Here is a 12,556-nt window from a genome sequence, read left to right as displayed (position 1 = left end):
GTTTTGTAGGGGTTAGGGTTTTAGGGGTGTTTTGGGGGTTAGGGTTTTAGGGGGGTTTTGGGGGTTAGGGTTAGAATTTTACGGGTTTTTGGGGGCTATTGATTAGCACTACGGTAGCCTTACTCGACAAAGTAGCTCAACTCGTTTCAGATCAGCGACCAATCGGTCATTTAGAGACAGGTATGCATTCTACGGCAGGGATGCCTTTTTCGGCATAACACCTGTTAGAGGAAATGAATTACGTAGTTATATGACAAAATGAAGAAGCCGTATTGTATTTTCTTTAATGACATATCAGTAATAAAAAAAAACACAGTTTATCTGATGCGAGAAGACAACTACGTCGTCATATTGCACTGACTGAGCAATTTGAAGTATGTATACGTGTCATATTGACGATTGTACAATTTCTACCATAGCTAACTTAGTTTATACGCATATAACATGACGCATTACTTCTGTACCAAATACCAGATCAGATCTGTAGAGGAAAAAAAACAGGCAAATATGAAACATAAATTGTTAGTGCTGGTGTGATGTTGATCGAGTTTGCGTACGAAGGTTTCTTCGCGTGGTTTCTAGTACAAAAAATCTCTCAATCGGATCACGATAAAATCTATCTATACTGACCAGCTACAAATAGCTGCTTTCCTATTTTTTGTTTCTTCAGCGATGAATTATAACACGTAACATAGACTTTCTATGCGTATTTCACAGTGCTGTTAGAATCCAATTATTACATTATCAAGAACATGACATTGTGTATTTTTTTCTTTTTTCGCGCTGTTCTGTTTCTTATGCGCTAGGAATTGTGGGATATGGAAGTGGTAGTGGAATCGCGCGAGCCACCATCGTTGCTGACTCGCTTCAGGAGGGCATAATCGACCACTCCCCCTTAGCCCTTGCTGCTTTGAGACACACTTCAACATGGCGACGGGTCTCGGGAACGCGCAAACGAAGGCAGAGTGGTGAGGTGGAGTGTGTAGGGACCGGTTTGGGATTGGGCCCTTAGCTACTTTCTGTACAATATGGAATTGAGCTGAGGTCCCTGCTGCTACGCCTGGCCCCACCTCCCAGAGGGAGCAATCCCTAGGGCAGTTTGTTTGTCTGTTTGTTCGTTTGTTTGTTTGTTTATTTATTTATTTATGGTTTATTTAACATGGACAGTGCACATTAATATGCATAAAATGTAAATGTGCCAGAATTAGCCAAAATGGCTATTTTACATCTGTTGTCCACGGACCGATGGTAACAGGTCAAATACATAATAAAAGAAACAAGATGCATAAAATATACATAGATCATAATAAATGAAGTAAATAAAAAGACATAAAACATACAATAAGAGAAGGGTCAGTAAATATAGGAATAAAAGGTTAATAATAATAATAAATACATAAAACAGAGAAAGACAGAACATGGCTGATGGCAGTAGTGATATAAATGAAGCAGCGCCCAGATACAACTACCGTATTTGCCGACGTATAAGACGACTGGTCGTATAAGACGACCCCCCAACATTTCCACTCAAAATATAGAGTTTGTTATATTCTCACCGTATAAGACTACCCCCTCTTCCGCACACCTTCCACACACCAAATAAAACGTAAAAGAACATCAGATTTGATTTCAACATGTTAATTTATATTCAAATGCTTATGACATTAAGGAAAACTGTCACAAGGCTATATGTTATCAAACATGTACAGTAAACATAAAACAGTGCAAGTTTATTAAACGTAATTCACTAAAGACAACACACTCCAGTTGCAAAATGTATAAAAGTGTACCCCTGTGTGCTATTATTGTTACCGGTATTATACCGGTATTACATGAGTGCCATTAGTATTAGTATTAGTGCCATTACAGTACCTGTCATTGTCACCATTGTACGGCCGCAGCGCGACCGCAGCGCCTCCGGCCTGCCCCTGCATCTCCTTGTTACCGGCACTAGTGCGCATGTGCGAGCTCTGCGTAGACAAGGGGCGGGCTGGAGCGCCGCTGCTTCCTGCCGAGCAGAACTGGCCGGTCACGCCGAAAAGGGCACCCCTGTCTCGCTGCTGATGCTCGCCGCAGCCACGCTGATGACCTACCGCGCGATACTGGATGGTATGTAGATTGAGGTGGGCGGGCGGGCATCGGGAGGCCACTATGGGCAGCTATGTCTATCCCAACTGAAGTGCACCCGGTGTATAAGATGACCCCCCCCACTTGGAGGCATGTTTTTCAGGGGGAAAAAGTTGTCTTATATGCCGGCAAATACGGTAACTATAGTAGAGGTGCTGGGCAGTGTGATGTTATTTAGTGTTGACATGTTTGGAGGCTAATTAACTGTTTTTTTAAATTGTGTATGTAAATTGTTTGAATATGTCTCTGGTTGTCTTTGGTTTTATGTCTCTGATGTGGGATGGTATGTTCCACTCAGGTGCAGCTCTAATAGAAAACACAGATTGGCCAAAACTGCTTTTTCTCATCTGAATTATACATCCATCCATCCATTGTCCAACCTGCTTATCCTACTGGGTCGCGGGGGGTCCGGAGCCTATCCCGGAAACAACGGGCACGAGGCAGGGAACAACCCTGGATGGGGGGCCAGCCCATCGCAGGGCACACTCACACACCATTCACTCATACATGCACACCTAAGGGTAATTTAGCAACGCCAATTAGCCTCAGCATGTCTTTGGACTGTGGGGGGAAACCGGAGTGACACGGGGAGAACATGCAAGCTCCACACACACGTGACCCAAGCGGAGACTCGAACCCAGGTCCCAGAGGTGCGAGGCAACAGTGCTAACCACTGCACCACCATGCTGCCCCCTGAATCATACAGTCAATATATTTGTAGATGAGCCTGTTTTTTTGAATTGTCTTAAAACTGAAGGAGCATGTCCATTGATAATCTTATATGTTAGACATAAGTTTGTGTATTTCACAAGGTTTTCCCAACTCAGAAGTTTATATTTAGTTAAAATAAGACAGTGGTGATGATGTCTAGGTTTTTTATCAAGAACTTTAAGGGTTTGTTTATATAATGAGCAGATGGGCATAAGAGAAGTTGTACTGGCCTGAGACTAGGGCTGGGCGATATATCGATATTATATCGCACATGCGCAATAATCACTAGGGCTTCAGATGACAGGCGCAACATTTGGCAGTGCGCCAGCTTTTCTGTGCTATACGGACATTTATTTACGCCCACAATTTAAGCAGCTTAGTATGGCTAAATTATTAATGAGGCTTTGTATCAGAGCATGTGAGCGGAGTGGAGCAGTGAGAATTTCCGCTCCTCGCCACGAGGCTGTTGGCTCCGCCCGCTTCTCCGCTCTAATTCGCACTAAGCCGCTCTGCTCAACACCGCTCCTCACTCCACTAAAATTTCCTCCCGCTCCAGTCAAATCGCTCCAAGCACTCTCCAATTTAAAAGAGGGACAAATAACCTGCATGCCTAAGAAATGTCACCTTAAACCGAAGCCTTATATCATAAATAAATATGAGCAACGGCAACATTGCCACTCAGAAAATATGTATTTTTAAGCAACATATAGGCAACAACGGACAGATTTGGCAATGGCATTCCACACAAAATAGGCTTAAAAATAAAGGAATCAGTGGGCTTAATAGCCTAAAGAATATACAGGCTAAGCATCCACGTTTTAAATTCCTCATTTTTTTTCTGTTGATGCTGCTGCTGCGTCTCTATAGAATAAAATTTCACTGACAGCGTTACGTGAAATTTAAAAAATCCTATTAGACCTACTTTGAATGACAAAACAAATTTATTTGATTACCAATATTTACTTTATAGGCTTTTATACTTTAATTTACTTTATAGACTTGATATGCTACAACCATATAAAACTTGCTCAGGTTTTGCTTACTTCCGCCTGTTCACGTACACTGTAAAAAAATCTATTGTAAAATGTCAGTCAAAAGTCTGGCAGGTCCTGAAGACCAATAGTGCTGATGTATATTTGCATAGCATGACAGGGTACTGCCTTTGTTTAAACTTATAACCATGATGGTGTTGAATAGGGCAACAGTATAAATTCCCCAGCCACACTACATAATGACTACTGCCGCAATAGTAGATTCTCGTAGGTTCTTGTTGGTTGGCAGATGTAAAGATGGATTTGTAAAGTTGGAATTAATGGGAAAATCTTGTTTTGATGCAGGTTATGAAGTTTGTTATTCTCTACAGCTCCTGGACCTGCCCATTCTCCTGAAGACCAATAGTGCTGATGTACGTCTAGCACTCCTGTTGACAGACTTTTGACTTATTTTACAGTAGATTTTTTACAGTGTGTGGCAGCCTCATTGCTTTTACTGTAGATCACAAGTTGGGACAGAAGAACAAATCAAATCAATTTGCTCATTTAATATTTAAATTTTTTATTAGGCTTGACTTTTGGAAACACATATTTATAAACCCACAGCAACTGAAAATGGAATGCCACAGATATTACTCTCTCCCATGTATTATTAGGTATGTGGCTGCCCAGGGTGATAGCTCTTAATCTAGGGTTCAGTGTCAGCAATCTGATTATTGCTGGTGAATACCAGGAGTAATCCTACTCTGTTTTGGGTGTGATGTCAATCTTCGTCCAGCCTGTTTTGGAAATTTAAACATAAGTGGGAGTAGGGGTAAGTCTAACACTATACATAAACTCACTGGTCTTTTGGGGTATAGCTTACATGCCTGAAATAATTTGCTACGTGAGGAACGCCGCAATATTTCAGCAGAAAAATCTATCTGAATCTATTTTTACAGCTGCCACCAAACAATATCCTACGAGAATACACTGCTGTCGCAGGAGTTGTTTTGCAGTGTGGCTGGGGAATTTATACTGTTGCCCTATTCAACACCATCATGGTTAAAAGTTTAAACAAAGGCAGTACCCTGTCATGCTATGCAAATATACATCAGCACTATTGGTCTTCAGGACCTGCCAGACTTTTGACTGTTATTTTACAGTAGATTTTTTTACAGTGTACGTGAACAGGCGGAAGCCAGAGCAAAACGTGAGCAAGTTTTATATGGTTGTAGCATATCAAGTCTATAAAGTAAATTAAAGTATAAAAGCCTATAAAGTAAATATTGGTAATCAAATAAATTTGTTTTGTCATTCAAAGTAGGTCTAATAGGATTTTTTAAATTTCACGTAACGCTGTCAGTGAAATTTTATTCTATAGAGACACAGCAGCAGCAGCAACAGAAAAAAAATGAGGAATTTAAAACGTGGATGCTTAGCCTGTATATTCTTTAGGCTATTAAGCCCACTGATTCCTTTATTTTTAAGCCTATTTTGTGTGGAATGCCATTGCCAAATCTGTCCGTTGTTGCCTATATGTTGCTTAAAAATACATATTTTCTGAGTGGCAATGTTGCCGTTGCTCATATTTCTTTATGACATAAGGCTTCGGTTTAAGGTGACATTTGTTAGGCATGCAGATCATTTGTTCCTCTTTTAAACTGGAGCGAGCTTGGAGCGATTTGACTGGAGCGGGAGGAAATTTTAGTGGAGTGAGGAGCGGTGTTGAGCAGAGCGGCTTAGTGCGAATTAGAGCGGAGAAGCGGGCGGAGCCAACAGCCTCGTGGCGAGGAGCGGAAATTCTCACTGCTCCACTCCGCTCACATGCTCTGATACAAAGCCTCATTAATAATTTAGCCATACTAAGCTGCTTAAATTGTGAGCGTAAATAAATGTCCGTATAGCACAGAAAAGCTGGCGCACTGCCAAATGTTGCGGCTGTCATCTGAAGCCCTAGTGATTATTGAGCATGCGCAATATAATATCGATATGATATCGCCCAGCCCTACCTGAGACCAAGTTGTTAAGCAATATGTAATGTGAGAGAAGATCATTGAATGCATATACATGATTGCAGCCTTTGTTGACATACAGTTTTGTATAAATCTTAAGTTTACCAAATTGAATTTAACTCTCTGACAGACCTTTTTAATTTGGGCTTTAAACGAAAGATTACTATCAATCAGAACACCAAGATATTTCAATTCTGACACTACCTGCAGTCTTTCTCCAGCTACATATACATCTGGCTCAGTAAAATGTTTATTTGACTTTCTAAAAAACATGCATACTGTTTTAGACACATTCAGTTGTAGACAGTTTTTTTTAACCATGTTGTAATATGTTGCATTGACTTTAACTGATCTGCGACTTGTGCTGCACTGCTATCATGGATGAAAATCACAGTATCATCTGCATACATTTGAATATTAACATCAGGGCAAACTGTTGGCAGATCATTAACATACAGGGTGAATAAAAGTGGACCCAATATGGATCTCTGCGGAGCATCAGTAGGCATACCAATGGGTTTTGATTGATGACTCCTAACTCTAACTAACTGTGATCGCGTTGCTAGATAGGAACCAAACCAGTTAATTGCATGTGTTGTGTAGTTAAAAGTAGACAATTTATACATAAGAACACTATATGATTTTTTAAATCTAAAAAATGGCTCCAACAACAACTCCTTTGTCAAATAGAGATCTTAATTTTTCGGTGAAAAAAGTTTGCTGTCTCAGTTAAGTGGTTAGCACGGAAGCCAAATTGCATAGGATGCAGTGGAGAGGGGCATGTGTTTAAAAATGCAATCATTTGTTCTTCTATAAGCTTTTCAGTGACCTTGGATACAACAGGAAGGATGCTAATGGGTCTGTAGTTACAGGCAGAGAGGCAATCTCCACCTTTAATGATTGGAGAGACAGCAGCCAATTTCCAAACACTTGGGAAGACTCCTTTTGTAATTGAAAGGTTAACTAATTTTGTGATGGGACAGAGCAGAGGTGTTGACGGCTCTTTGAGCATCACAGAGGTCATGCCAATGACGTCCTTAGCTCTTGATGACTTGAGAGCCCCCACCACTCTCATGACATCTGCTTCATTTATAGTTTTGATGTTAAAAACTGGTCCAACTGGTATAACTTTTGGGATATTAACCTTGTGCTTGGGGGTAAAGGACTCTACAATTGTGGCAACTGAGTCAACAAAATAGTTAAGAGCATCAGCTACATCAACTGGATTGTTTATTGCCTCTACAGCAAGCTCAAATGTTTTTATTTCATTATAATTTTGTCCTATTAGTTTTTTCAAATAACTCCAAATTATTTTTGCATTCTCCCCTGCGTTATTAATTATAGTTAAAAAGAAGTTTGCCTTTGCTTTTCTAAGTTCTTTAATGACTCTGTTTCGTAGTGTAGTGAAGTTGTGTCTGTCATGACTTAGTTTGGTTTTAAGGGCAGTTTTTAAGGCAAGGTCCCTTGCTTTCTTAAGTTTTATAATGCTGGAGTTAATCCATGGAACAGTATGCTTTTTCTTTCTATGTATTTGTATGGATGTAAATTCTTCAATAGTGCTCTGTAATGTACAAGAAAATCGTTTGCAGTCTTCTTCTTAATTTTTCCCTGTCGACACATCATCCCAGTTAATGCCCTGAACCGTTCTTTTAAAACTCTCACATCTATTTTTAGGGATATTGACAGATACCTCCTGTTGAACTAGAGTAAAACGTTTTTTACTTAACTTCCTGGCTATGAGAGTCAGACTGTGGTCTGATAAACCAGTGAGCATGTGGAAGGTTTTGATGATCCTATCTGGTTTATTACTAAATATTAAATCAATTTGAGTTTGGGATGAATTTGTTATTCTTGTGGGTCCACTTACTGAGTGAGATCAAAAACATTGGCAATCTGTTTTAGCTTTTTCCTTAATGATTTCTTCTCCCAATCTATATTAAAGTCTCCCATGATTATCACCTCTTTGTTGAAATTTCACCCTTGTAAAATTCTTTCAAGGTTGTCATAAAAAGAATTTTTAGAGGTAGGGGGCGATATAGTGCAATCAAAGAGAATGACATATTTGAGGAAAGAGTAACATTTAGCCCAATACATTCCAACTATTCACTGTTTGACCATGACATCTCCTGACACTGAATACTGTCCTTCACAAATATTAAAACTCCCCCACCTTTAAAACCCATTCTATCTTTCTTGAAAACGTTATAACCCGGAACATCTACTATGGACACAGGTGAGTTTTTATTGAGCCATGTTTTCAGTTAAACACATGAAGTCCAGGTTGGAGTTTAATATTAGATGGTGAATTTCATCGGCTTTTGATATAAGGCTTCTTACATTCAAATGACCACCTAAGATACCCTTGGGTTTTGATTGAGGGTCCCAGATGATTCTAGAATGATTGACAGTGTGGAAAATTTTCCATTTCCGGTTTTTAGAGATTGCAGGATTCAGATGTTTCACACACGTGGTTCCCTTCAGCATGGATGGAATATTTGAGTTACATCCCCTGTTTATGGTGGTACTGGGATTCGAAACAACGGTCTTACTTGTACCGCCTGAATGAATCGGTGTGCTGCACGCAGTCAATGCGCCCGCGACGTCACCACCTGGCCGCACGCCGTCCCGCCGATCCGGCCTCGCTGGTACTGGGGTCCCATGACCAGAGGCGTCGCTGGCTAAGCCGACCGCAGCGGAGATCGGCTCTATTCGAGCAAGGTCCCGAAGTCCCAGCCGTGGAAATCTCCAGACATGCTTCGGAAACCCGGGCAGACACTCCGTGTCCAGTATAGGGTGACCAGATAATCCATGTCAGGGAGGACACTCTGAGCTAGGACAGGAATTGTTCTTGCTGTGTGCTGATTGGTCAGTCTCCTATAATCATTCATGTGTCACTAATGCTAATGTGAAACAGCTGGATGAGTCGTTCAGTCAAGGAAACAAACCAGTCAAAGCACAAGCAGATCTGAACTATTTAGCCGAGCACAGGAGCCTTTCAATTTGAAAGTAGTTTGTAAAACCCGAAGTAGCTCAAAGTGTCCTCCCTGACATGGATTATCTGGTCACCCTAGTCCAGTAGCACCCACGGGGCAGAAGCGATGACCAAGGTTAGTTTGTTTAACCGCTGACACATGATAACAACATAAATTGTTTACCTGTAAAACTGGAGAATTACGTTAGTTGTTTGTGGTTGCCGTACCCTCGTTGACTCCTGGGCCAGGACAGGGGTGAACATCTCCAGAGAGCAGCAAACAAATTGTGACGATCGACGCATCATTTTGTTGCAGTTTAATTGTGAACTTGTGTTTTATCGCACGATGGTAGAGTTGCGGGTAGATAAACGTTGTTATCAGCGTATGTTTTCCATGCTCAAAGTTTGTTGGTTGTTTGTAGAACTCAACATTGTCAGTAGAAAACAATCCATAGCTACAGCAAGACGGGTGCAGATTATTTAGTGATTTTATGGACAAGTGGATATCAACAGTTTTTATATGTAAAAACAGTCCATAGAGAAAAAGAGCCACTACCGTTCCTGTTCTACCTGTCCCTCTCCTTGCTGCTGCCGCCATTGTCCAGTCAAAGTCAATGGCCTCTATGACTTGCTGAGCTGGTCATTCTGACAGACATGAAAATGAATGATCTGCGCACGTGCTCTCAGTATGCCTACGTCAAATCGACTGACTAATTAGAAACCTTTCTTGGTTGTTCTCAGCTAATCATGAAGCAAGTGATCTTTCAAACAACAGAATTTCTCTGCAGAACAGGTATATTAACATGGATATTTCTAGAAGCTACACAGACAGATCCTTGCTTTGGTACATGAGCATCAACTCTGTCACTTTTTTCAAATCTTCTCTTCCTCTTGATCCATCGAACAAGCAGCCTTCTTAAAGGCTACATTATTTACATAATTTATTATTTTTTTAAAAAACAGCTATACCATTTTTGTCTAGTTTTAAGGGTTTGGGTATTTTTTTTAGTTTCTTACTAATCTTTTGTTTTTCATCCCTTTGATACTTATTCCTCCATCCTCGTTCTAAGGACTTTTTTTTATTAAGGGTTAGGGTTTTTTTTCTCTCATTCTCTGTCTAAGTGCTAACACCAGCTTTATCTTAGTAACACTCATTTAAAGAAAATATCACACACATTGAAATCAAACTTTTTTGGTCTTATATACAAACATAAACAACTGAAACACACATTTATAATAGAAATACATTAAAACAATGACATAACCTAAAACTTGCAACCAAAAATATCAAAAAGAACAGGAGTTACTGCTGGAATTCAAAGGATAGCTGAAACCCTATGTTGGTAGCGACATCAGGGCTTACTGCCTGTACTGTAAAACAGAATTTAATGCCAAGCTGTCAGACATTAAAAAGCATGCAGCTACCCAGAGTAGGGCTGCAACTAACGACTATTTTGATAGTCGACTATTAAAACGATTAATGGACTAATCGAATTATAAATAGCATAATTATAAAATGGCTCCTATTTAGCTACCAGCTTTTACATTTAGCATGAGGTTATTGTTCGACTTGAATGCCGCAAAAAAACACATGTAAAATGGGAAAGAGCTGTCGTGCGATTGATTGTGCAAATAGATTTAACACGAAATGGGAGCTTTTTAGAGATTGCCAAAAACTAAATAAGTAAGTATAGGATCTGGATTGGTCACACATGGCCGATACCCGATCCGTGAAATAGGTCTGGATAGGCGCCGATACCGATCCGAATTTCGGATACAGTCGTTGTTATAACCAGGGCTGCATATAACTGGTACGCAAGTACGCATTCACCTTTAAAAGCGATGCGTGCGGCAATCCATTGCTGTGACAGTGCAAATACGTATGTATTTTATGTACATTTGCGCTGATATGACAAGAAATTATGCATTTTAATTAACCTGTATACGCTAATTCGTACTTCATTTGCGGTATAGAGGTTAAAATGCATGGTAATTTCTTGTCATATCAGCTATTTATATAGCCTATGTTTACAAATAAAAACTCAGTTTAAAGCAGGCTGAAAAATCCCAAGATCCCTACCCAAAATATGAGAAATTTAGAGCAGCTTCCCATTGCCATTCCTCTGTTAACAGCAAGAAAATGGACTTCAAAACTGCTGTTATTTATTTTTTACAGAGCATAAGCTCTCGCAGCACTTGCGACATCGGAGCCACTGTCCTGAATCTTGAGCTTTGGAGTTTTGGCTTCTTTATCTATTTAAGCAATGGGTTTTCTCCACTGTTTTCTGACCTTTTTTAGCTACTATTGGTGAATGAGACACTTCATGACACACCACTGACTTCCAAACATAAATATGTTCTATTCCGATCTTTTTTGAAAATGTAAAATATACTACTACTAGCCTATTATTATTATTATTATTATTATTGGATACGCCAGGCAACAAGAAGCCCGTGCCATTCACCCTTTTGCAGATCTCGTCTTTGTTTTGGGACATTAAAAGCCTTTGAGACTGATGTGGCACTAAATGCTGGGGGATTATTTTCTTCTCACTATGAAGTTTGGCGTCTTAAACACACCTCAGGAAATAGCTTGCAGCCTGTAGGCTACTCCACAGCTGACAAATGTTTAAGCGAACTGCCGAAACCATAATGTTTATTTTTATTTTTAGGAAGAATAATTAAATGGTAATTAAACAAAAGAAATACAGTCTTTCCAGCCCCCCCATTTTTTTCCCTTCGGATCTACATAAATCTCATTATTAACCTTTAGTGCACTCACTTGACGAAAATCCGTCATAGCGACGAAAAACTTTAACCCATGTGTCCCAGACTTTAGAGCATTTAATACGCGATGATGCCTGATTTGTGGCCGCCATTCTTCTACCTGTCACTGAATGCTATTGCGCAAGAGCGAATCTCACCAGTGTGGTATATTGGTGCAGTCTATTAGAAAGCAGTATTATTGCACAGGTAGAAAGGAAGGAAAACGTCTCACTCCGTTTAAAAATATGTCTGGCGACGAATTTGACAACAATCAAATTCGTCAGCGACTTTTTTTGTTGTCGATTTTTGTCGGAAACATCGAATAATCGTTGCACCCCTAACCCAGAGGCATGTTGAAAAGGCAAAGCCTTAAAGTCAGACTACCCAATCCAAATTGTCCTTTACAAAAAACAGCACAGACGTCCTGAAACAGGCAGAGGCAACCATTGCTTTGGCCATTGCAGGGCACTGCTGTTTGTTATGTGACCATATCGGTTTAGCATGCAAGGCTGCATTCCCCGACTTCAATACAGGCCAGAATTTTCAGATGGAGAGCAGCAGGTGCAGTGAGATGATTCATGGTATTTTGGCTCCATGTTTTATTCAAAGGCTGGTGGCTGATATTGGTGGCAACAAATACAGCTTCCTGATGATGAAAGTACGGATGTCAGTGTCTCTAAGTATCTGGGCGTTGTGGTTCGTTCCTTTAGTGAGAGAAAGGGATGTGTGGTGGATACTTTCCTTGGCCTTCTTGAGCTGGAGGGAGGAGATGCGAAGTCCATCGACAAGGCAGTTCTCTCCTTCCTTGATCAGTGTGGCCTCAAGAAGGGGAACCTGCTTGGCATTGGCACAGATAATGCATCAGTCATGACAGGGGCATACAATGGTGTTTACAAAATTCTTAAAGAAAAAAATAAGACATCTTGTTCTTATCCATTGCGTATGTCACTCCTTACAACTAGCAGTCAGCTCTGCCTCAAAAACCAGACTGCCTC

The 12,556-nt window shown here is 40.3% G+C and overlaps 1 protein-coding gene across 7 annotated transcripts in view; it reads left to right on the top strand.

Annotated features, from left to right (window-relative positions):
• Positions 1–12,556, top strand: part of LOC111841538 (uncharacterized) — a 53,131-nt gene that overhangs the window by 918 nt on the left and 39,657 nt on the right. The window lies entirely within an intron of this gene.

This window comes from Paramormyrops kingsleyae, chromosome 4, assembly GCF_048594095.1.
Source record: "Paramormyrops kingsleyae isolate MSU_618 chromosome 4, PKINGS_0.4, whole genome shotgun sequence".
NCBI classification, from domain to species: Eukaryota; Metazoa; Chordata; class Actinopteri; order Osteoglossiformes; family Mormyridae; genus Paramormyrops; species Paramormyrops kingsleyae.
Note: the sequence above shows the minus strand (reverse complement) of the source record. Positions and strands in the feature narration are given on the sequence as shown.